The sequence below is a fragment of the Calonectris borealis genome, chromosome W (assembly GCF_964195595.1).
Source record: "Calonectris borealis chromosome W, bCalBor7.hap1.2, whole genome shotgun sequence".
In the NCBI taxonomy this organism is placed as follows: domain Eukaryota; kingdom Metazoa; phylum Chordata; class Aves; order Procellariiformes; family Procellariidae; genus Calonectris; species Calonectris borealis.
This window is the reverse complement of record NC_134351.1, coordinates 25750286-25772705: the sequence shown is the minus strand read 5'-3', so window position 1 is coordinate 25772705 and position 22420 is coordinate 25750286. Positions and strand designations below refer to the sequence as shown.

The window sequence follows — 22420 nt, the reverse complement described above, 5'->3', positions numbered from 1 at the left end:
CTAGTAAATAACTCAAGTTTGCTGGTGACAAGTCCTGGGGGTCTGTCACCTCTCTGCTCATCAGCTTTGCCTGGCCGTGGCTGAGCTATAACTGACTCAGGCACCTGAGCTGCCTCCCACCACTCCAGCTAGCAATGTATTCTCCGATCCCACACGCGCTCTGCTGCCCTGGGACTTTCTGATGCATGTATTTGGTTTGCATCCTGCAACGAGCCACGTGGATGCAGGAGTGGCAATGACTTGCTGGTGTGAGCGTCTGGCTGTGCTGTGGGGCATTTGGCTGGTGAGCCATACGTGCAGCCCTGACATGTCTCCTCCAAGGTAAAGGTCAGAGGAAAGCATCCTGTGAGATGGAGGTGGTCCATGAGTCCTCATTCGGTGGTCCTTGCCAGCTGATTCACTCTAGTCTAAGGTTAAAATAAATCATTATCGGGGCCAGGAGGAGAACTCGGGCTTCCCTGGCCACCAACATGGTGTCAGTCCATGCCCTAGTCCTTCCCTCACTTCCTATACAAGTGATGGTAAGATGCTATTTCCAAGGCAGCCCTACCCACGGGGCTCCAAGCTCACCTGGTTTTCTCCTCTTCCTCCTCCACAGACAGCCACATCCAGTACGAGCAGGTAGGCGCAGACGTGACCATGAAGTGTGGCTCCATGGACTGGGATGCAGCCATGACCTGGACGGCCAATGGCACCAACATCGATGAGTCCCACCTGAACGAGTCCTACCTGATCCTGAAGGACGTCGACCTGATGCAGAGCGGCCAGTACTCCTGCTACGAGGGCTCCTCCTGGCACCTCAAATACCAGACCTACCTGAGGGTGGGAAGTGAGTACCCTGACGTGTGATATCGGGGGGGACGGGGGAACAGAGCCACGCTCTCTGCTCCCATATTGACCCTTCACAGCACCCTCCTGCCATGCCAACCCCTGTACTGTCCATACATATGGTTGCCTGCTGCATACCGCCATACAAGCTCCCTGCAGTGTACTAATCCCAACAGCAGGGTGGGATCAGCCCCTCCTGCCCCAAACTTTGCATCAAAGCCCGTAGATTAAATGATGCCCCAGGAATAATTTGGGAAGGGATATTGCTTCTCCATCCAGCCCAGTACCATGACCACTGTCTCTGTGGGTGGAAAGGGTTGGGGCTGAGCTGTTCAGAGGGGATCGCAGCTGGGAAAGAGAAGTCCTGGCTGGGGTTACTGCAACATGGTTGTTTCAGAGGAGCAGCCAGAAGGTGGTAGCAGTTGCTGTGTGTTTGCAGGAGCCCCTGTGTATGGGTGTGTTGGAGGACAGCTGCATGTTTCCCAGGATTTTGCATATCTTAAGTGCAAGATGCGCTGATTCACAGGTCTCAGCGCAGGAGATAAGAATTGTGTTATATTTCACGCGATGCTGAGAGCTGATAGCAGCTGTGTGTTTGGTGGGCTGCTGTGTTTGTACAACTGATAGCAACTGTGTGTTTTGCAGTATGGTGTCTGCAACCAGGAGCAGTGGGTGTCTGGGAGCACCAGCTGGCGTAGCTGGCTGTGGGATGGTGACTGCTGCGGAGGATGCTGCGAGGCACCAGCTGGGAGCCCCACCAGCTGGGGATGCATCATGTAGGTGGCTGTATGTTCCCAGGTTTGAGGGACGCGGCAGAGCCTTTCTCTGCTCCTTGTCTCGCCTTCAGCACCTTGCATCTGAGCCAGGGTAGTGTTTCCATCCTAGACCATGGTCCAGGGGCAGAGGATAGCAGGAGGACCAGCCATGGCCTGCGTAAGCCCTGCAAATCAGGCAGGAGGGGCTCACTGCACCTGTAGGTCAGACTGAAGAAATTCAAGTTTCAGGGATGCTGCATGGTGTCCAACTCATGGTTTCAGGATCTGCTGGGAGGGATCCTGGCACATGAGCCAAGGGGTAGGGGTGCTGGAAGAAGCTGGAAGACAATGCAAGAAGCAGGTGAGGGGGGAGCAGGCAGTGTAGGGCAGGGGGTACGGCAGTGAGTAGGTGTTGGGGGTGGGAGCATGGCAGACAAAAAGGCAACGGCAGATGAGTCAGGGGCCTCTCAGCCGCGCTGTCGGGGCGAGGAGGTGTTCACAGGTTGTTTGGAGGCAGGGAAGGCAGGAGCTGGGTGCAGGCTGTGCAGCTCCTCTGGCTGGGTATGTGTTTGCTAGATCCCATCTGGGGAGAGGTCCCAGGCCGTGACAGCGCATGAAGGGCTGCAGCCCAGGTATGGAGGAAAGAAGGGGACCAGGGAGGGGGCTGCAGCCTCCAACTGTCTCCTCTGCAGCTGTGGCATCGCCGTGACTTTGCAATGTCTCTTCCATCTGCTAAGCACCTCACTAAACCCTGTCAATCTGCTCGGGGACCCATGGGAACTGCTCAGGGTTAGAACCCAAATCCTGCTGTTTCCTATTAGCACATGTTCCCATTTGCTGGCGGCTCACAGCCCCCCTGAGCACCAGGCAGCTGAGGAGCCCGGTCGGACACTCTCAGGGGCCACCAGCCTTGGGAGAGAGGGCGACAAATAAATAAGCAAATGCCCAGTGTTGTTAATGCAATTAAGTATGCAAGGAACTAATCAGGTGAGATGCTTTTAGTGGTAATTAATTTAATTGCCTAGATTTTAATTTAATGTTCTCCATGAGGTTTCTTTTCCCAGCGTCGTCGCCCCCAGTCCCTGCCCGCAACCCCCCCAACTTTCCTGCCTCTGTGGGACGTGATTGATTCCCCGGAGGTGCACAGGCTGCTGCGAGTTTGGGAGCATCCCAGGAGGGGATGGGAATGGAGATGGAGATAGAGATGGGCGGCTCGCAGGAGGTTTGCAACATGGCCCTGTGGCAGCAGCCCTGCTGCAGCCAAGCGCACTCGGAGCCCTCACCTGGGATTTGAGGGATCCCAAACTTGGGATTTTGGGAGCCCAAACCTGGGATTTCAGGGATCTTGGACTCGGTTTGTTTCAATTGGACGGGAAGTTAAACAAAAACAGGCCTGCGGCTGCGTTTTCCTCTCTTACTGGGGCAACAAAATTGGAAGAGGGAGTTGATGACAGCAGCGGGAGCGACGGCCTGGGGGCTGCACGTGGAAGTGCTGGGGATCTTGTTAAATAAATGACGGTACTTGGAGCATGCCCCCCAAGTGAGGCAGGGGCACTCCCAGGTGGACAACGCTGCAGGAAGGATGTAGGGAGGGAGCGGAGAGGTGGCGAGGACTGGGAAAGGGTGTCAATTAGCGAAGCAAGCTCCATCGTGGGGGTCAGCGAGCACAGGGATAAAGGGAGACCTGCCAGGAGTCAAGCTGAGAGAGACCTTGCAGAGGAAATTAAAAGGGGGGTTAGCCGTATAAATACAGAGCAAATGCGGAGAGAAGAGCGGAGCTGGCTATGCAGCCAGGTTTCAGGGGAGATTAAAAGTAAGCTCAGCAGAGCCTGGTACCGAATGAACCCCGCCAGGTCTGAGCGGCAATGCTGAGAGCGAGGGCAGCGCAGGCTGGGGTAGAGGAGGGAGGATAAAACCTGGAGACGATCCTCTGCCGTGGAGGCACCTTCAAAGAAAATGATGCATTGAAGGCCTGGGTGTTAATGTTAATCATAATCAACTATAATCCTCAAAGTGTTATTGTTCTGTGTATAGCCCTCGCCCAGAACTGGGTTAAAAACCAGTTAATAAGAAATCAGAATGATGAAGTTAGTGAGTGGGTGTTTGATTGGAGGAGATCAAGATGTATATGTTTTAATTTAAGAACACTATGGTGATAGATAGTTTAGTTTGTTGTGGATTCTATATTGTTCGCTTCTGTAATTTTAAACAATGAAGATTTGTTGCTTAGAAGTTAGGTAACTAACAGGTGTGTGTTTGTAATTGTGTGGAGTAGTAATTAATTATAAACTGTGTGTTTTAGAGGTATTGTTAGATTTAGTGATAATTAATTTTAGCTATGGAAACTATAAACAAACGTGGTCCAAGCATGGCTCAGGGACAAATTGCGACCCTATAAGGAAAGGAGGAAAGAAGTTCATGAAGATTTCACTACCCTGCCGACCACCAGAGACCACTCGAGACCCTCAAGAAGACCCTAAAGGCTTTAGTGCGCATGTGTCTAGGATGATGTAATATTATAATTAGTTCTTGGGAATTTAATGAATATGTAAAAGAGAAATTTGAAATATGTATGAGAAGCATGGATATAAACAGAAAGGTGACTAGACCAGGTGTGCTTGATTTGTGGCAAGTCCACCGAGCACCCAGGCCTGAATAAAACAATATCTCTCCTGAGCGTGTGGAATTGGTTACTTGCACACCGGGCACGAATCCGCTTTTCGGACAACATGGGGAGCACCTCATCCCCAGGTGAGGACATCTTCCATTCGTTAGCAAGGCTCATTAGCAGCTGAGAGGTCGTTGGCGGTACCCAGTACCATGGGGAGAGGCGACGTGTCTCTTGTGCTTGAGAGAATGAAAAATCCCGATCAGACAGCCTGATCCCGCAGCACAGCGGGGCCGTGGGGCGCACTTGGAAGAAGGAGCAATTAAAGACGTGGAAACAAATGGAAAATGGGAGAAAAATATAAGGGGTACTTGCCAGGGATATATCACACCAGATTAACCTGATAACTCTCTTTGATAAGGGAACTGATTTCCTAAGCCCAGAAATGTGGTCGATGTAATCTGTCTTGACTTCAGTGAAGTATTTGCTATGATGCCACATGGGAAATTATGAGTTAAACCAGAGAAAATGTGGATTAGTACAAGAGTTGGAACACGGCTTAGGAAATGGCTAAAGGGGATCAGATTGTGCTGAAAGGGGAGCTGCTGGGAGAGATGGGGGAGCTTCGGCATCGGCCTTCAGACCGCTCTTGGTGTTTCCTGTAACGGCTCTGGCCCAGAAGGAGCAGGGAGCTCTGGTGGGACGTGCCGGTGGCTGCAGGGGGACCCTGGGATTTCTGGGGTGGGGATTTCACGCTGGAGGGGCCAGGATGCTGCGTAATGGTGCAAAAGGCACAAAGTGTGTGAAGGTGTCTCATCGATGCGCTTCAGCAGGCGGGCGGGAGGACACGGGTAGCTCAGCTGGTCCTCAGGGTGGGGTTTGACACCCAGGTCCACATCATGGGGGATGTGGCTGGGAACCCAGCAGCATCCGGAGGAGTGCACATGGCTGGGGGTAGCTGGGCTGTCTTGTCCCCTGCAGAGATGGAGACACTGGTGCACAGGCAGTGGGGACAGTGTGCATCCAGGGATGGGGTGACCAGGGATGGAGAGCCCACCTCGGAGAGGAGGAAGGGCCCACAGGCTTGCTTATCCCTAGGGGTTCCAGATCACCCATCTCTGAGGTGCAAAGCATCCCGAGCACAAACTGGCCCAGGGGAAGGCGGCACTTCTCCAGGGCAGCAATGTGTTGCTCTGACCCCTTTTTTTCAGGCAGCTGAGCACGGGGTGAAGCGCAGGAGAGCAACCAGGGTGCTCCACGCGTATCTCCAATGGATCATCCGCCCTGTGGCCTGGAGAGCGGCGGATGCCCAAGCGTAGCCAGAAGCAGCAGGCGATGGGGACGGGGTTTTTGCACACCAGGCATCCCAGGGCTGAGCCTGGGGCTGAGCGCCGTGAGCAGGCAGGCAGGAAGGGAAGGCTCCGGGTACTGGGAGAGTGGCACTGGGCTCCCAGCTGTCCCCGTGAGCCACAGCTCTGTGTTTGGAAACGCACGGCCAGAGGGCCCGGGGATAGATATAACAAAGACGTTGGGAAATAATGCACTCTTGAGGTTTGGCACACGGCTCTGTGCTTTACAGAATGTTATAAAAAAACTGCTAATGGGCCAGAGAGGAGTGGAAACACACAGTGGAAAGGCTGCCAGAAGCCAGAGAGTGCACATGGGAGCGGGGAGGCCTTGTGTGCAAAGAGGGGAGGGAGGGAGGCGGCCAGGGCAGGTGTCCATCCTTCTGCTCCCATCCCTCCGTCCCTTTCTAACCTGCTTATCTTCATCCTGACCCAGAGGTGGCTCTGCCTGTTTGCACCTCTCCTTTTGCCCCTCTGCCCGGCTTTGGGGATGCCCGAGCGCTGCCGGCCGTGCTGCTGACCCCTATCGCTCTGCCCGCTGCCTAATGGGGCTGCTGCCTGACAGGCTGGGGTACAGGCAGGGATGGGGTCTGTGTGGGAGAGAAACCACAGCAAAATCCCCTCCAGCAGCAGGGACATGGGTCAGGATACGGACGGCAGGCGGCAGAGCAGTGGCATGGGGGCATGTAGCCCAGTGCCAGCCCCAGTCCCGCCCCGTGGGTATCGCTGCCACCCAGGCAATGATGGGAAAGGGGCTGGCAGAGGGCAAGCAGCTCTGGGCTGGCCTCCTTCCTCCGTGTCTGTCACTGCAGCGGCTGGCGAGAGAAAGGGGAAAAAACATGCGGTTTGACGGAAAACAACATGGAAAACCAACCAAATTAACAGAAAAACAAACAAAGCAAAACCAGAGAGCAGAAGGGGGGAAGGGGCAAAGCAACAGGAACCACATGTGAGCGGGGAGGCTGGGAGAGCACGAGTGTGTTCTCTGGCCTGATTAGCAAGCGATCAAACATCAGCCACTAATAAATAATCAGAGCCTCCCTTTTCTCTGCCTTAGAAGTCCCTTTCCTCCCAGTTGGGCTCCAGCTGCAACCGGAGGGTTGGACTGAAGTTTGCATCTTTTTTTTTTGTTTTTATAACTTTTTTCTTTTTCACCCATCCAAAATAAAGAAGAAACAAAGAAGGTAACAACCCCTCCATGTAAGACGTGCACCTCCGGCTCCCCAGGAGAGGGATGGAGCACCAGGGCAGGCGTGAGCATCCTATGATGGGCATGGGCTAAACAGCGGAGGAAGGCAGCGCCGGGGACCGGTGTCTGCCAGGCCGTCTCCGCAGGTTGGTTTGGTGGGAAAAACTGCAGGAGGGCGCTGCTGACACGCTGGCTTGGGAAAACAGAGGTTTGACTGGCTCCAGCAGCTGGCGGTGAGGATGCCTCTGCCTGGGAGCAGGGCACACACAGGGTACTGCCAGTCAGGCCAGTGCTCCTGCCACTGGCACGGATGCTGATGGAGAAGCGTGGGCTTGGGGTCAGCGCGTGCAGATATTTCCCTGCTGGTGTCCAGCGATCTGTGATGCAGGGCTTGCTTTTTTTTAAAAGCCCTTTTGATGGATGCTTTCCCCCATGAACTTATCCAATCCCTTCCTGCGGCCGTGTAAACTGAGGCTATTTCGAGAGCAGCAAGTTAAACATGACTGCGACCATTCCTTGGCACCGGGGCCAGCTGGCAGGGAGCAGCACCTGCCCCTGTGATTCATCCCTCTTGCCCTCCAAATGTCCTCCTGCCCCTTGGGGACAGCCCCGCGCAAGGTCAGCCCCAAGGCTGTGCCCAAGCAGTGCTTGGGGCAGGACTACATTAACCTGGACCAAGCCCATGCCAGGGATGGAGCTATGTATTGGGTTTGCATGGCAAGGTTTTGGTAGCAGGGGGGCTACAGGGATAGCTTCTGTGAGAAGCTGCTAGAAGCTTCCCCCATGTCCAATAGAGCCAATGCCAGCCGGCTCCAAGACGGACCTGCTGCTGGCCAAGGCTGAGCCAATCAACGATGGTGGTAGCGCCTCTGTGATAACATATTTAAGAAGGGGGGGGAAAAGTTGCTGGGCAACAGCAGCCAGAGAGAGGAGTGAGAATATGTGAGAGAAACAATCCTGCAGACACCAAGGTCAGTGAAGAAGGAGGGGGAGGAGGTACTCCAGGCACCAGAGCAGAGATTCCCCTGCAGCCCGTGGTGAAGACCACGGTGGAGCAGATATCCACCTGCAGCCCGTGGAGGACCCCACGCCGGAGCAGGTGGATGTGTCCGAATGAGGCTGTGACCCCATGGAGAGCCCGTGCTGGAGCAGGCTCCTGGCAGGACCTGTGGCCCTGTGGAGAGAGGAGCCCATGCTGGAGCAGGTTTGCTGGCAGGACTTGTGACCCCGTGGGGGACCCACGCTGGAGCAGTCCATTCCTGAAGGACTGCACGCCGTGGAAAGGATCCATGCTGGAGCAGTTCATGAAGAACTGCAGCCTGTGGGAAGGACTCACGTTGGAGAAGTTCGTGGAGGACTGTCTCCCATGGGAGGGACCCCACGCTGGAGCAGGGGAAGAGTGTGAGGAGGAAGGAGCGGCAGAGACAACGTGTGATGAACTGACTGCAACCCCCATTCCCCATCCCCCTGCACCACTCAGGGGGAGGAGGTAGAGAAATCGGGAGTGAAGTTGAGCCTGGGAAGAAGGGAGGGGTGGGGGGAAGGTGTTTTTAAGATTTGGTTTTGTTTCTCATTATCCTACTCTGATTTGATTGGTAATAAATTAAATGAATTTTTTACCCAATTCGAGTCTGTTTTGCCCGTGATGGTAATTGCTGAGTGATCTCTCCCTGTCCTTATCTCGACCCACGAGCTTTTCGTTATATTTTCTTTCCCCTATCCAGCTGAGGAAGGGGAGTGATAGAGCGGCTTTGGTGGGCACCTGGTGTCCAGCCAGGGTCAACCCACCACAAGCTAATAAATTTAAGCACGTGGCTGCTGATGTTCCAGTGTCAGGAGATGCACCCTAAAGCTGTTGGGTTTATTGCTGTGGATGTGGTTGATTTTTCCCAGTGTGCCCGCAGCGCTGGGGGCTGGGTAGGTACAATGGCTCTGGGGGGCTTCACAGCCTGGTTCCCGAGAGCTGCAGGAAGGGAGCATTACAGACGAGGTCAACCAGATTGCGAGAGTGCCTCATTCATCGAAATTCAGCTTTGTTCCACGGGGCATGCAGGCTCTCTGCGTGCCACCTTTCCATGCCAAGCTGTTTGTTCATGGCTGGGAAAACTCGACAGACGAACTTTGCTGCCTGTGCCCAGATTTCATGTCTTGGGCGAAAGCTGGAAAGGCATGCTGGGTAACGATATGCAAATTGCCATCCCTGCTTTTTAAGGAGAAGGCCAAAAAAAAACCACCCACCCAAAAACCCCACCACGCTCCCAAATGCAATTAGTCCTAATCGAATTAGGAGCCGGACTAGAAAAACAAACACGTTTGCAGGCAGCGGGCGAACTTTCTGCCCCGTCCAGCGGAATGCATGCTGCCATGCCCCAGCGGGAAGGGCTGAGTGAAGCGGTGCCCCGTGTGTGCATGCACTGGCACGCTTGCACCCATGCATGCACGCACCCACGCCCCGCTGTGTTCCTCCGATCCTTCCCCTTGCCGGGCTGGGCAGCCTGCCCAGCTGCAGCATAGCAGAGTGATGCTTCTTTGGCTCACTGCGTAAAATATGAACATCTGGGGTAGCCAGTGTCAGAAACAATAAAAATATCCCCTCTCCCATCCTTGTGGCCCCCCTTTGCACGGGAGAGCTGGGGGCAGCGGGGAGCGTGGGGCGGCGGGGAGCGTGCAGCGGCAGGGTGAGCAGAGCAGCATATGGCATTTATTAGGTGCCGTAGCACAGGACTGCAGCACTGGTGGCTCTGCCCTGGCCTCGCCGATGCTGTGGCCCGCGGAGCCCCTGTCCGAGGGAAGAGCACACCTGGGAGGTGACCAGTGCATGCGGGGTCCTGTGTCCCACGGCAGGTCCCTGCCGGCACCTGAAGGGACGTGGCCCCAAGCTTGACCCCACCAACTGATGAGCTCATGCCGGGTTGGCTGCTATGGAGAGCTCATAGCTTCGCCCTTTGCCTGAGTCGTGGCTGGAGCATCTCATGGCATGAGGGCACCGAGAAGTAGAGAAGGTGGTCGCCCCCTCGCCAGCCCGCTCCCTGGGGCAGAGGTGGGGGGTCCAGGGGTTGCTGGCGACCAGCCAGAGCCAGGGATGGAGCATCCATCAGAGAGAGGGTGCTCCCAGGTGCAAGGACCCTCTTGGTGAGCACCTGGCAGGGTCCTGAGCTTTGGACCTAGGTGTGAAACAAGCCCGAAGGCTCCCTGTGTGTCCCCTCCTGCAGCGGGCCTGGGAACAAGCTCATGGGACAGGGCAGGAAGGCAGAACTAGGCTGCCCCCGTCCCAGCAGCTGCCGGGCTGGAGGAAAAGAGGAAAAAGGGCTTTGGGGCTTGGCAGCTTCTTGGGAAACCCACCCCATCCTCACCTAGCACGAATGCCGAAGGCTGCGTGCAGCGTCAGGTGTCGCAGCCGGATGGCAGCACAGCCTCCTCCCACTCTCCTGAGGTTTGTTTAGCCTCCTTAACATGACAAAACCAGCCCTGTAATTAAAGAAGCCCAAGTCCAGTCTAAACAGCTTCCCACAGCCCCTCCTCCCCCATGCCGGGAATTAGGGATGCCCGGGGCCAGGAGGACAAAGCCTCCTTGGCGGGGGACAGTGGCCGTGGGCTGGGACCGTGCGTGCCGGGGGGAGCGGAGGGGACACACGCTGGCGGCGCTGCGCTCCGTTTGCACTGGACTCTGCGCTGAGAAGGTTTTCGTCTTGGCCGCTCCTAAGTGCCCCTTGTCAAAATATTCGGCGCAAGCTTCCTGCCGCCCACTGGCGGTGGGTCCCCGGCTTCGAGGGCGCTGGGAGGGGAGGGATCGGCCGGAATGTTGGCCACCTCCTGTCACCGCAGCCATGGGGCTGGGAGCAAAGGGGTCGATGCTCCGCGTGTGGATGCTGCATTTCCCTCTCCACCCATGGCTCCACACGGCTGTGGCAGTTAAAAAAAATCAGTGTCTGCTTCCCAGATGATGCTGGAAGAAGAAACCCCGCCGATGTCACCAGCACGGGGTACAGCTCTTGCCTGTCACCGGCCACATGTGCCCATGTCTGCAGGGACCCAGTCCAGGTAGTCTCCCTGGGGACCCTCTGCAGCCCCATCCCTCCCACCTGGAAGGAGAGGAGATGGCAGGCAGCAATAAATCCTCATCTTTTCCCAGCTCCCAGTGCTTCTCCATCCCTCTCCGAAATTGCTGGTGGTGGCTGGGAACCGTGGCGGGGCCCAGGCAGGTGGTGAGGTCCGGGTCAAGGGCTCAGCAGGGTCAGGGCAGGATCCAGTGTACTTCAACGTGAAAGACATTGTCATTAGCTATGGTTTCCCAAGCTGGTGTGTCTGCTGTAAATAATTTAGCAGAGTAAACATGTGCTAACAGTAGGTCAGGGCAGGGAGGAGAGGGAGGAGAGTCTTGGGTCTGGAAAGCAGGGAAGGGCACTGGGAGTAAAGTGAGATTATTTTCCTCCCATTAGCAGGATGGGGTGGTGTCTCCCCCCCTGGAAAAGGAGTCAGAGGGTTCCCATGCCCAGTGGATCCCTTCTCTCCCCAGTCCCCTCCCGAGCTGTCAGCATCGGTACCAGAGGCAACTGCAGGACAATTTCCAGTTGCTCTTGCTCCAAGCATTTTAATGCTGTTTAAACAATTACGCAGTTGATAAATTTTGACAAGAAGAGATAGAAATAGCCTGGTAGAGCCACGCAGTAGAAATGCTCTAAACAGATATCCCTTTTCTCCCCCTCCTCTGCTGGGGCATGATCGCGTGGCCCGGCAGGCAGCTCTGTTGCTTGAAGGACAGTGTGCAATGGGTTTGAATGTGCCTGTGGCTGCTTTGCGAAGAGGGGATCCTGGCATGGAGGGTCTCTGGCTATTGTGGGCATGTTTCTGGCTCCTGATTGTTTTCCTAACGCTCAGTCCTCTGGTGCAGGATTAATCTCAGCTCTCTGTGTTTGGACCCAAGCCCTTGCCTCCGTGCCTGACTTCTCCCAGTCACCAGCCAGGTGCAACTGCCCTCTGCAAAGACTCTTTGGCCTCATCAGCTTCTTCTTCCTCTTCCTCCCTTGCCCCCACCAAAACCCAGGGACCTGGACTCCAGTGCTGTGCTGGAGACACAGGGCAGCCCCTGCCGCCTCCCATTCCCCTCCCTGCCGGGGAGAAGAGCCCCAGCTCGGTGGGAAGTGGGGAGGTCAGAGCCTAAATGAAAAGGCAGAAGGGGAAACTGAGGCACAGACTGGGCAGCGGTTTCCCAAAGCCACGCAGCTAGGCTTAGAAACCAGATTGGTGATTCAGTGCCCTTTGCACCCTACCTGGCTTCCCAACTGGGGTGTGCTGGGTTGGGGCCCCCCACCCCAAGGCTCCCACCCGCCACAGCCCACCCCGGGGGAGCAGCATGCCCCAGTCTCACAGGACTGGGTGCCTCTGCATCGCACCACGGAGCGGGACAGCTCACAGGCAGCTGGCCTGGAGGCATTGCCCATGGGCAAGCTCCACACATGCTCTCCTTTCTGCCACAGCCTGTCATCCAGCCTTTCCTCCCGTCCCTCCTCCTCCTCCCGCTGCCCGACCAAGCGAGCTGGAGCTGGCTGAGTGTGGCTGGCCAACACGTGGGTTTACTTCTGCTTCCCTTATGCTCTCCGCAGCAGCTCCCAGTCTGCAGCAGGGAGACAGAGCCACGAAGCTTGGGGAAGGGGGATTTCCCATATCTCCAGCTGACCTGCCGCGTTGGACATAAGTGGTGAAATAAGGTCCAAAAATCAGATCCCTGCACTCCTCCTGTAGAAGAGAGCATGGAAGGAGGCAGCTGGTCCTGTGGCCACCCCTGCTATTCACATTAATGTGAAGCAGGTGGGAAAATGCTGCTGGCTTGGGGACTGTGCAAGAGCACCGGGATGCTGCTTGCTGCAAGCGCTGGTGGTACGTGGCTTTTGCAAACCAGGCTTGCCTTGCTGGAGCAGCATAAGCACACCAACAACGGTCCCATCACCTCCAGAGACCTGGGAGGGGAAACACCGCTTGCTTTTTTAGCTGCCAAGGCAGTATTCGTGAGTGTGATTTTTGCTATAGCAGCGCAGCGTTGCATTAGCAGCGGCATGGAGGCTGCTGCATCGACTTGTGGAGGATGCTGAGGGTATTGTTCAGAAGTGAAAAAGAGCAGTGGGCTTTTTCACGGGCATTGAAACGTTCTCAAAGCTGCTGTGACACATAGTTGGTGCAGGGCATTGTTTCGCTGCATTCCCTTCCCTCGCTTCCCCGTCTCCCAGCGACTGGTAGATCAGAGCAAACCTCGGGGACGATTCTCACTTGGGGCAAGCACAGCAGCTGCCTGGGGCTGGTGGTGGTGTGAGGGCTGGGCTGCCATGCTCCTCCAGGGCTTAATTATGATGAAAAAAAGCAAAATTACAGAGAGCACAGAAGATACCTCCTCCAGGAGGGTGCCAGGATGGAGATGGCCCAAACTGGCCAAAAAGACCATTCTGGGGCTGCGTTGGGAGCCAAGATTGAGCCAGCTCTACCGAATGCTGCGTACGTCCGACGAGGAGGCAATTTTACCTCCTTGCAGATCGGTCCCAGGACGTTATGGGAAGAGTAATTTGAGAAGGACCTTGGAAAACCAGAGAAAGTGCAGAAGGATGCAAAGGGAGCAGGGGCGACTGCTGTAAGGAGAAAGACTTAAAACAGTCTGTTCGGTGGCTTCAAAAGGAGCTGGAAAGATGCCCTGACTCCCATTGGTGATTACCTCCAAGCGGAGAAGATACTGGGTACTAAACTAGCAAGCAAAGCCATAACTAGAACCAATGACTGGAAGCTGAGCACAGCCACGTTCAAATTAGAAATGAGGCTCATATTTTTAATGGAAAAAATGATTAAGCATCAGAACAAACTGCCAAAAGCAGTGGCGGCTCCTCTGTCACTTGTTATCTGCAGAGCAAGGCTGGTTGCCTCGCTGAAAGATGATTCAGTCAAACATGAGTTATTGGGCTCAATAGAGGGGTAACAGAGGGACGTAATGGCCTGTGCCACCCGGGAGGTCAGGTGAGATGAACTAATTTTCTCCCGTGGCCTTCAAGTCGGTGAGTTAAGGAAGGTGCATATCCCTGTCTTGTAGATTTAGCTTTGCAGCAGCTGTTTCTCTCGTTGGATGATGTGACTCGGGTGTTTGGTGGTGCAGAGCAGGGCTGTGGGGCTTTTGGAGGATGTGTCGCTGCTTGGGATGGGGCCGAGACTGTGCCCTTCATCCCCTGCATCCTCTGAGATACCCGTGCTCATACCTGGCCTGAAAGACAGCAGGAGAATGGAGTTTATAAGGAGCAACATGAGGGAGGTGGTGAAGGGCAGAGCCACCCTTGCTGGGTCTAAACTGAGTTAGTTCAACCCTGCGCAGGGATGCTGTGGGACAGCAATGGGATGGGGATGATGGGGTCTCAGCCAGCCGTGCTCCCTGCAGCACCGAGCTGCTCCAGTCAGCACAGGGAGGTTAAGCGAAGCACTGGGGACAGCTGCGAATGATCACCCTGGAGCAAGGTGCCTGGGAAGGGGAGGGTCCGCAGCGGTCCTGCAGAGCTCGGTGTCGTGGTTTAACCCGGCAGGCAGCCAAACACCACACAGCCGCTCGCTCACTCCCCCCGCCCCCCAGTGGGACGGGGAGAGAATCGGAAGGGTAAGAGTGAGAAAAACTCATGGGTTGAGATAAAGACAGTTTAATAGAACAGAAAAGGGAAAATAATAATGATAATGATGATGATCATGATGATGATGATGATAATAATAATAATAATAATAATGATAGAATATACAAAATGAGTGATGCACAATGCAATTGCTCACCACCCGCACTGACCGATAACCAAGTAGCGATCGCTACTTCCTGGATCACGCCTACCATTCATATACTGAGCATGACGTCACATGGTATGGAATACCCCGTTGGCCAGCTGGGCCAGCTGTCCTGGCTATGCTCCCTCCCAGCCTCTCGTGCATTTGGTAGAGCATGGAAGCTGTCCTTGACTAGCAGGGTACTTAGCAACAACTGAAAACATCAGTGTGTTATCAACATTCTTCTCATACTAAATCCAAAACACAGCACTAGGAAGAAATTTAACTCTATCCCAGCCGAAACCAGGACACTCGGGAAGAGCACAGCTCCTTGCCCTGCTCCATCCTGGCTCCCTGATGCCTCGGCTTTGTGTGCACCCTGCTCCTGGCCAGGAGGAGCTGAGCGGCAGCTGGGCACTGGGTTGTCTGCAAGGCACGGGGAAGGCAGGAAAGCAAAATGGACCCAAATGGGATGAGACGGCTCAGGGCTGAGAAAGGGAAGGGGAAAGGGAGACAGGGAGGAAAATCTCATGTGAGACATTAGCCCGAACGAGAGGAAGCTCCCCCCGTCCTCCTCCGAAGGAGGGATTGACAGAGAGCTTTTGATGAGGAGCCGGATGGAGATAATGTACCATCAAACAGTGGTGGGGAGAGAGCCAGGAGCAGCTCCCCACGAACCTCTGCCTCCAGCGTGCAGACAGGAGCTTGGCACAGTGCGCCCAGAAGCACTTACCTCCCTTAATGGCTGGGCAGAGCCTCCCAGGCTGCCCCATTAGGAGCTGCCTCCCCAGGTGAGCAGGCAAGCAGGGCAGCACAAAGTGCTCGGCCAGCCTGGGGAGCAGCCGTGCCACAGAGCTGGTGACGCCGCCTTGAGCTCCGGCACTCCCAGCCCCTCTGACTGGGCGTAAGGCAGGCCCCAAGGGTGCAGGGGGGCAGCGCACCAGTTCAGGGTGAGAGTGGGTTAGTTTTTCTCTTTTTGAAACTCCCTCCAGGAGCAAGAAGAGCCATGCATCACCAAGGGCATGCCATGCACCCTGCAGGTCACAGTGCCACGTCCTTGTCCGAATGGGGATGCAGCCCAGGGCAGGAGGAATTGGTGGTCCAGGGTAGCAAATGGACCATGGTGGGCTTGCAACTGAGCTGGGCATGTGGGGTTTCAGGCTGGCATTGCTTGTGGGCAAAGCAGCACCCACCACCCCGGGCTCTCCACCAGCATCCTGCTCGCAGTAGGCACGGGTGAGCTTCCACTGGGGGGGCAGCACAGCGGAGATGCAAGAGGAGGGGGATGCAGCCCTGATGCAGTGCTCCTGTCGGGCAGCTTTTCCCCATGAAGGAAACTAACCCCGTCTGCATGCCGTCAGCTGCTGCCAGATGCAATCCAAGGCACGTGTTGGCGGGAGGAGCTGGCTCTCCTCTTGCTAGGAGGGGGCCAAGTCCTGTTCACCTACCCCTCCGGCAGCGCTCCCTGCTTTGCATGAGAGGCACTTTGATTGCTGACATCTGTAGGCAATCAGATAAGAATTAGAGTTATTCCTCTCAGAATAAATGGTATTTCTAATCTCATAATCCCTTAATATTGTTCTCACCAGGATGTGGCCACCGCTAATCCCTGAGAGTTTGTTCTTGGGCAAATTTCAGGGAAGCCGGGGAGGTGTGGGAGGAGGGGTTGGCCACCTTCCCTCCCCTCACCCCCAGGATCTCTCCCAGTTATGAAGCAGGCATGGAAGAGCCGGTCAGGCAGTAGCCCCTCCTGCCAGCCAAGGGATGCTCACACTGGGATGGAGGTGTTTGCAGGGCCCTTTCACTGCTGCTGCAAAGAGCCCCCGCGGGTCTCCCCACCTGTGTCTCTGCCCCGGGTTTCTCTGCTGGCTGAGCAGCTCTGTGGCACCGGCAGCAGGCTCCAGCCTGGTTTTGCCACTTGGCTGCTTTCCAAAAGCGGAGGCTGATACCCCAAGGAACAGCCTGGGGCCTCTATTTATCTGCTGGAGAGGTGCAGTGAGGGCAGCATTCTCCCCCCCCCCGGACAGCTGGGGATAGAAGATGCTTTGTAAGGACCCTGGGCTGCATTTGGCCCTGATTTTGCATCCTACTCGGTCTAGAGAGGGGAGAGTCACGTGGGTTGCTCCTTACCCCCTGTCCTGATGTTGGTGCACTGGATACAGATGTGCCTCCCTCCAGCGACGCACCGTGGCCTTCCCTCCTGGCCACCTTGCAGGCACGGTCGAGGTGGGAAATGGGGCTGGAAACCCAGAACAGGCAGGGACTGCCGTTTCCCTCTTCCCTGCTGCAGCTTTCCTTCCCCAGCACGCCCCAGCTGCGCCGCACCAGCTCCACCGGCTGACACCAAACCACAACAGGAGCTTGCACACGAGCTGCCAGTGGGAGCTGGGATGAAATTCAGCTTGGGTGGTATTGACATCCCCTGATGCCTGCAAACCACGTGCAACCTGCCACGGAGCAGGGATGGAAATTCTTCCCCAGATCCTATCCCATCCCAATGCTTGAGGGAGCAGCTTGCAATGTAGAGGTGAACAGAGGGGCTGGGTGTGCCAGTCTCTGCAGACACGGCTCTGTGTCTTTCCTGTCTTCTGGGTTCCTTCTCTTTTACAGCAGCTGTTGCTTCTCCTGCCGCTTCAAGTTTTTCCCTCGTTTTTATTCCCCAGATGGGTTGGAGAGGCAGCATGGCTGCTTCATCCGTGTTCTGGGCATCTTCTTCATCTTGGCAAGGTGAAGGTGTCAGAGATGGCTTGGTAGTGATAAAAACCCAAGTCTGCATCTGTCCATGAGGTTTAGAGAGCCCCACGTTGGTACAACATGCCCACAGCATGGGCACGCAGCGGGGCAGAGGGTGCAGGAGGAGGCTGCTTCCCCCCGGAAGTGTGCCCATCACCATCCCCTCCATGCTCCTCTCCCAGCATCCCACCCGCTGTGGTACCAACATCCCTCCCCTCTGCCATGCTGAAACCTGTCCATCATTGCCTTGCAGCCCCAAGCGGTATGTTTTTCCATGCAGGGAGAGCTCAGATCTCTGACGGGCTGAGGTCTCCCTCTCATTTCGGCACGGCTGGAAGGAAAGGAGAGGGCTTAGACACGAGGCTGGGCATTGCAGACCGTGCTGGGGGGATGCCGTGGCAGCAGGACTCAGGACACAGTGGTGCAATCATAGACTCATAGAATCATTAAGGTTGGAAAAGACCTCTAAGATCATCGAGTCCAACCGTCAACCCAACACCACCATACCCACTACACCATGTCCCTAAGCGCCTCATCTACACGTCTTTTAAATATTCCAGGGATGGTGACTCAACAACTTCCCTGGGCAGCCTGTTCCAAGGCCTGACCACTCTTTCAGTAAAGAAATTTCTCCTAATGTCCAGTCTAAACCTCCCTTGGCGCAACTTGAGGCCATTTCCTCTCGTCCTATCGCTAGTTACTTGGCAGAAGAGACCAACACCCACCTCGCTACAACCTCCTTTCAGGTAGTTGTAGAACGCGATGAGGTCTCCCCTCAGCCTCCTCTTCTCCAGACTAAACAACCCCAGTTCCCTTAGCCGCTCCTCATAAGACTTGTGCTCCAGGCCCTTCACCAGCTTCGTTGCCCTTCTCTGGACAAGCTCCAGCACCTCAATGTCCTTCTTGTAGTGAGGGGCCCAAAGCTGAACACAGGATTCGAGGTGCGGCCTCACCAGTGCCGAGTACAGGGGCACGATCACCTCCCTACTCCTGCTGGCCACACTATTCCTGATACAGGCCAGGATGCCATTGGCCTTCTTGGCCACCTGGGCACACTGCCGGCTCCTGTTCAGCCGGCTGTCAATCGGCACCCCCAGGTCCTTTTCCTCCTGGCAGCTTTCCAGCCACTCTTCCCCAAGCCTGTAGCATTGCCTGGGGTTGTTGTGGCCGAAGTGCAGGACCCGGCACTTGGCCTTGTTGAACCTCATACAATTGGCCTCGGCCCATCGATCCAGCCTGTCCAGGTCCCTCTGCAGAGCCTTCCTACCCTCGAGCAGATCAACACTCCCGCCCAGCTTGGTGTCGTCTGCAAACTTACTGAGGGAGCACTCGATCCCCTCGTCCAGATCGTTGATAAAGATATTGAACAGGACCGGCCCCAGTACTGAGCTCTGGGGAACACCGCTCGTGACCGGCCACCAACTGGATTTAACTCCATTCACCACAACTCTCCGGGCTCGGCCGTCCAGCCAGTTTTTTACCCAGCGAAGAGTGCACCTGTCTAAGCCGTGAGCCGCCAGCTTCTCTAGGAGAATGCCGTGGGAGACAGTGTCAAAGGCTTTACTGAAGTCCAGGTAGACCACATCCACAGCCTTTCCCTCATCCACTAGGCGGGTCACCTGCTCATAGAAGGAGATCAGGTTGGTCAAGCAGGACCTGCCTTCCATGAACCCGTGCTGGCTGGGCCTGATCCCCTGGTTGTCCCGGACATGGCTCGTGAGCGCCCTCAAGATGAAATGCTCCGTAATCTTCCCCGGCACCGAGGTCAGGCTGACCGGCCTGTAATTCCCCGGATCCTCCTTCCGGCCCTTCTTGTAGATGGGCGTCACATTGGCAAGCCTCCAGTCATCCGGGACTTCCCCAGTTAACCAGGACTGCTGGTAAATGATGGAGAGCGGCTCGGCAAGCTCCTCCGCCAGCTCCCTCAGTACCCTCGGGTGGATCCCATCCGGCCCCATAGACTTGTGAACGTCCAGGTGGCGTAGCAGGTCATTAACTTCTTCCTCTTGGATTATGGGGGGTTTATCCTGCTCGCCGTCCTTGTCTTCCAGCTCAGGGGGCTGAATACCCTGAGGATAACTGCTCTGACTACTAAAGACTGAGGCAAAGAAGGCGTTGAGTACCTCAGCCTTATCCTCGTCCTTGGTGGCAACATTCCCCCCCGCATCCAATAGAGGATGGAGATTCTCCTTGGCTCTCCTTTTGTCATTAATATACTTGTAAAAGCATTTTTTGTTGTCTCTCACGACAGTGGCCAGGTTGAGTTCTAGCCGGGCTTTTGCCTTTCTAATTTCCTCTCTGCACAACCTAACGCGATCCCTGTACTCTTCCTGAGTTGCCTGCCCCTTCTTCCACAAGTGATAAACTCTCCTTTTTCTCCTGAGTCCCAGCCAGAGCTCCCCATTCAGCCAGGCCGGTCGTCTTCCCCGCCCGTTCTTCTTGCGGCACATGGGGACAGCCCGCTCCTGCGCCTTTAAGACTTCCTTCCTGAAGAATGTCCATCCTTCCTGGACCCCTTTGCCCTTCAGGACTGTCTCCCAAGGGACCCTCTCGACCAGTGTCCTGAGCAGGCCAAAGTCCGCCCGCCGGAAGTCCATGGTAGCGGTTTTGCTGGCCCCCCTCCTTACTTCACCAAGTATGGAGAATTCTATCATTTCATGGTCGCTAAGCCCAAGCCGGCCTCCGACCACCACATCTCCCACCAGTCCTTCTCTGTTTGTGAACAGCAGGTCAAGCGAGGCACCTCCCCTGGTGGGCTCCCTTACCAGCTGCATCAGGAAGTTATCTTCCACACACTCCAGGAACCTCCTCGACTGTTTCCTCTCTGCCGTGTGGTATTTCCAGCAGACGTCCGGAAAGTTGAAGTCCCCCATGAGAACAAGGGCTAGCGACTGGGAGACTTCTGCCAGCCTCTTGTAGAATATTTCGTCTGCCTCCTCGTCCTGGTTGGGTGGTCTATTACAGACTCCCAGCAGGATATCTGCCTTGTTGGCCTTCCCCCTCATCCTTACCCACAAGCACTCGACCTCATCATCACTATCATTGAGCTCTAGACAGTCAAAGCACTCCCTAACATACAGGGCTACCCCACCGCCTCTCCTTCCTCGCCTGTCCCTTCTGAAGAGCTTATAGCCATCCATTGCAGCACTCCAATGGTGCAACTTGTCCAGGAGTCCCTTAATAGCTTGCAAACACTGAAACTCTGCAAAGTCCCTGTGAAGAGAGGGGTGGATGGTGTCAGCTTGTAATGAGCCAGCGTAACTTGCCATGGTATGTTTCCCTCCTGCTCTCTGAAGGCTGGCAACTGGAGAAGGAGCTGGCGGGTACCCTTGGTGCACTGGGACATGCCAGTTTTCGGGGAGGGATTCCTGAGGGTTTTGCCCAGAAAGGGGGAATGAATGGGTTGTGCTGTTCACTGGCAACTTCGGAAAAATGCCCTGGAAGTCAGAGCCAGCTGAAAATTTTTGGTGAATCGGGAAGTTAGAGAATTAAGTGCTTGGGTTCAAGTTTTTGCTGATTTTATTTTTATTCGATGAGATTTTAATGAAATTGGAGGGAGCTCCAAAAGGAAAAGCCCTGGAAACTCAACCCTTCATTTAAAATCACCAGAAGCAAACAAATTGCTGCTGTTGTCGTGTTTCTGTTGGAAGTGAGCAAGCTGCGAAGCAGCCACAAATGTGCGAAACCCTTTGGCGTGGCCAGATCCGTGGTGTTCACCGGGGTGAGGTGTGGGAAGGACAGTTTGCTCCGTCCCCATTTGGGTGGCCCCTTGGCTGCAAACAGGCGCTGCCTGCGGGTGTGCCTGCACCAGCTGGGGAGGGGATGGGTCCACGACTGTGGGTGGGTGAGCAAACACCCTCCTGGGTACCCTGGGGCTGGCATGGGTGCAGAGCTGCCAGGGCAGAGCAAGGGCTTACCAAGCCCTGAGACATGAGGGGTGGGAAGGAGAGGGGTAAATGCCTCCACTGGCACTGGGACTACCCGCTTCTGTCCCTTCCCGTGCTAGGATGATGCGCTCCCCCCCCGGGATCTCCCTCCCTGCAGGACCATCACCCCTCTGCCCAGAATTTGGCCTTGCCCTGTGCCAAATCCTGGGCAGAGAGCCCCTGAGGGCAGGTAGACATCCCAACCTGGCCTGGGGGAAAGCTTTGGCCCCAAGCTGTGCCAGCATCCTGAAAGATGGCGTAGGGCATTGCATCTGCAGCAGGAGGGCTGTGACAGCATCCCCTGGACTCTGATGACCTCCAGAAGTGGAGTGCACCTGTTATCTCCATCCCTGCCGACAGTCCAGTCCCTGTCTCTTAAAGCTTGTTCAAACCAGCCCTTTTTCTCCCCAGGGCTGGGATAACATCTCCGCACACAGCCAAAGGCCCTCCTGGCTCCACAGTAATCGCCCAGAGCCGCACTAGGAAAAGCAGGTAATTAAATTCAGGCCCTCACTTCTCCCCCAGCAAACAGATGCAGTGAGATGGCAGTCCTGCAGAGACTTTTTTCGGAGCAGGGGGGAGAAATTTCAGTCTTGATCTTCCCCATAACAGCTGCCAGTATGTGGTTGCTGAGACAGGGACCAGTTCCCCCCATCCAGCCATGTCTCGCTGGCTTATCATTTCCAATCCTATCAGAAACAAAACTGTTGCTGCTTAATGCTTCATTACAGGCTGTTATGTGTCTCCTGCACTGCCCAAGAGAGCAGCAAGGAGGGCTCTGACTCTATTTAATAACTGTTTCATGGTTCCTAATTGACAGATAAAAACTCTACTAACTCAGTTTTATCGAACATAATCCATGGGCAGGAGTGGCGGTGCCCTTCTGGAGCCTGGGCAGCAGCGTGAGTTTTGATCCATTATTTTGACATGGGAAATCCATAACGCGCCGATCTGCCATCGCAATAATGGGTTTACACCTCACTTTTTCCTCTGTTGGTTTTGGCTTTTACAACCTTGAGGGAAGCCATTGGGGAAGGCTTTGGGGAAGGGTAGCTGGGGCGGCCGGAGGAAGTGAGATGGTGGCTGGTGCTTCATTTCAGGGGGCTGTTCCTGCAGGGGTCTGCAGCACCCCCGGCATGGTGCTTTGCAGTGAGGGTTGGCTTTGCAGCACGTCCCTGTGGGGCTCTGTCTCTGTTCGCGTCAGGGCCGTGCCTCGCGCTGGCAGGTCCCCAGCCCCGGGACTGTCACCCTGTGGCTCT

At 55.5% G+C, this 22420-nt stretch overlaps 1 pseudogene; it reads left to right on the top strand.

Moving 5' to 3' along the window:
* LOC142075088 (ciliary neurotrophic factor receptor subunit alpha-like) overlaps positions 1 to 22420 on the top strand; it is a 202409-nt pseudogene that overhangs the window by 117376 nt on the left and 62613 nt on the right.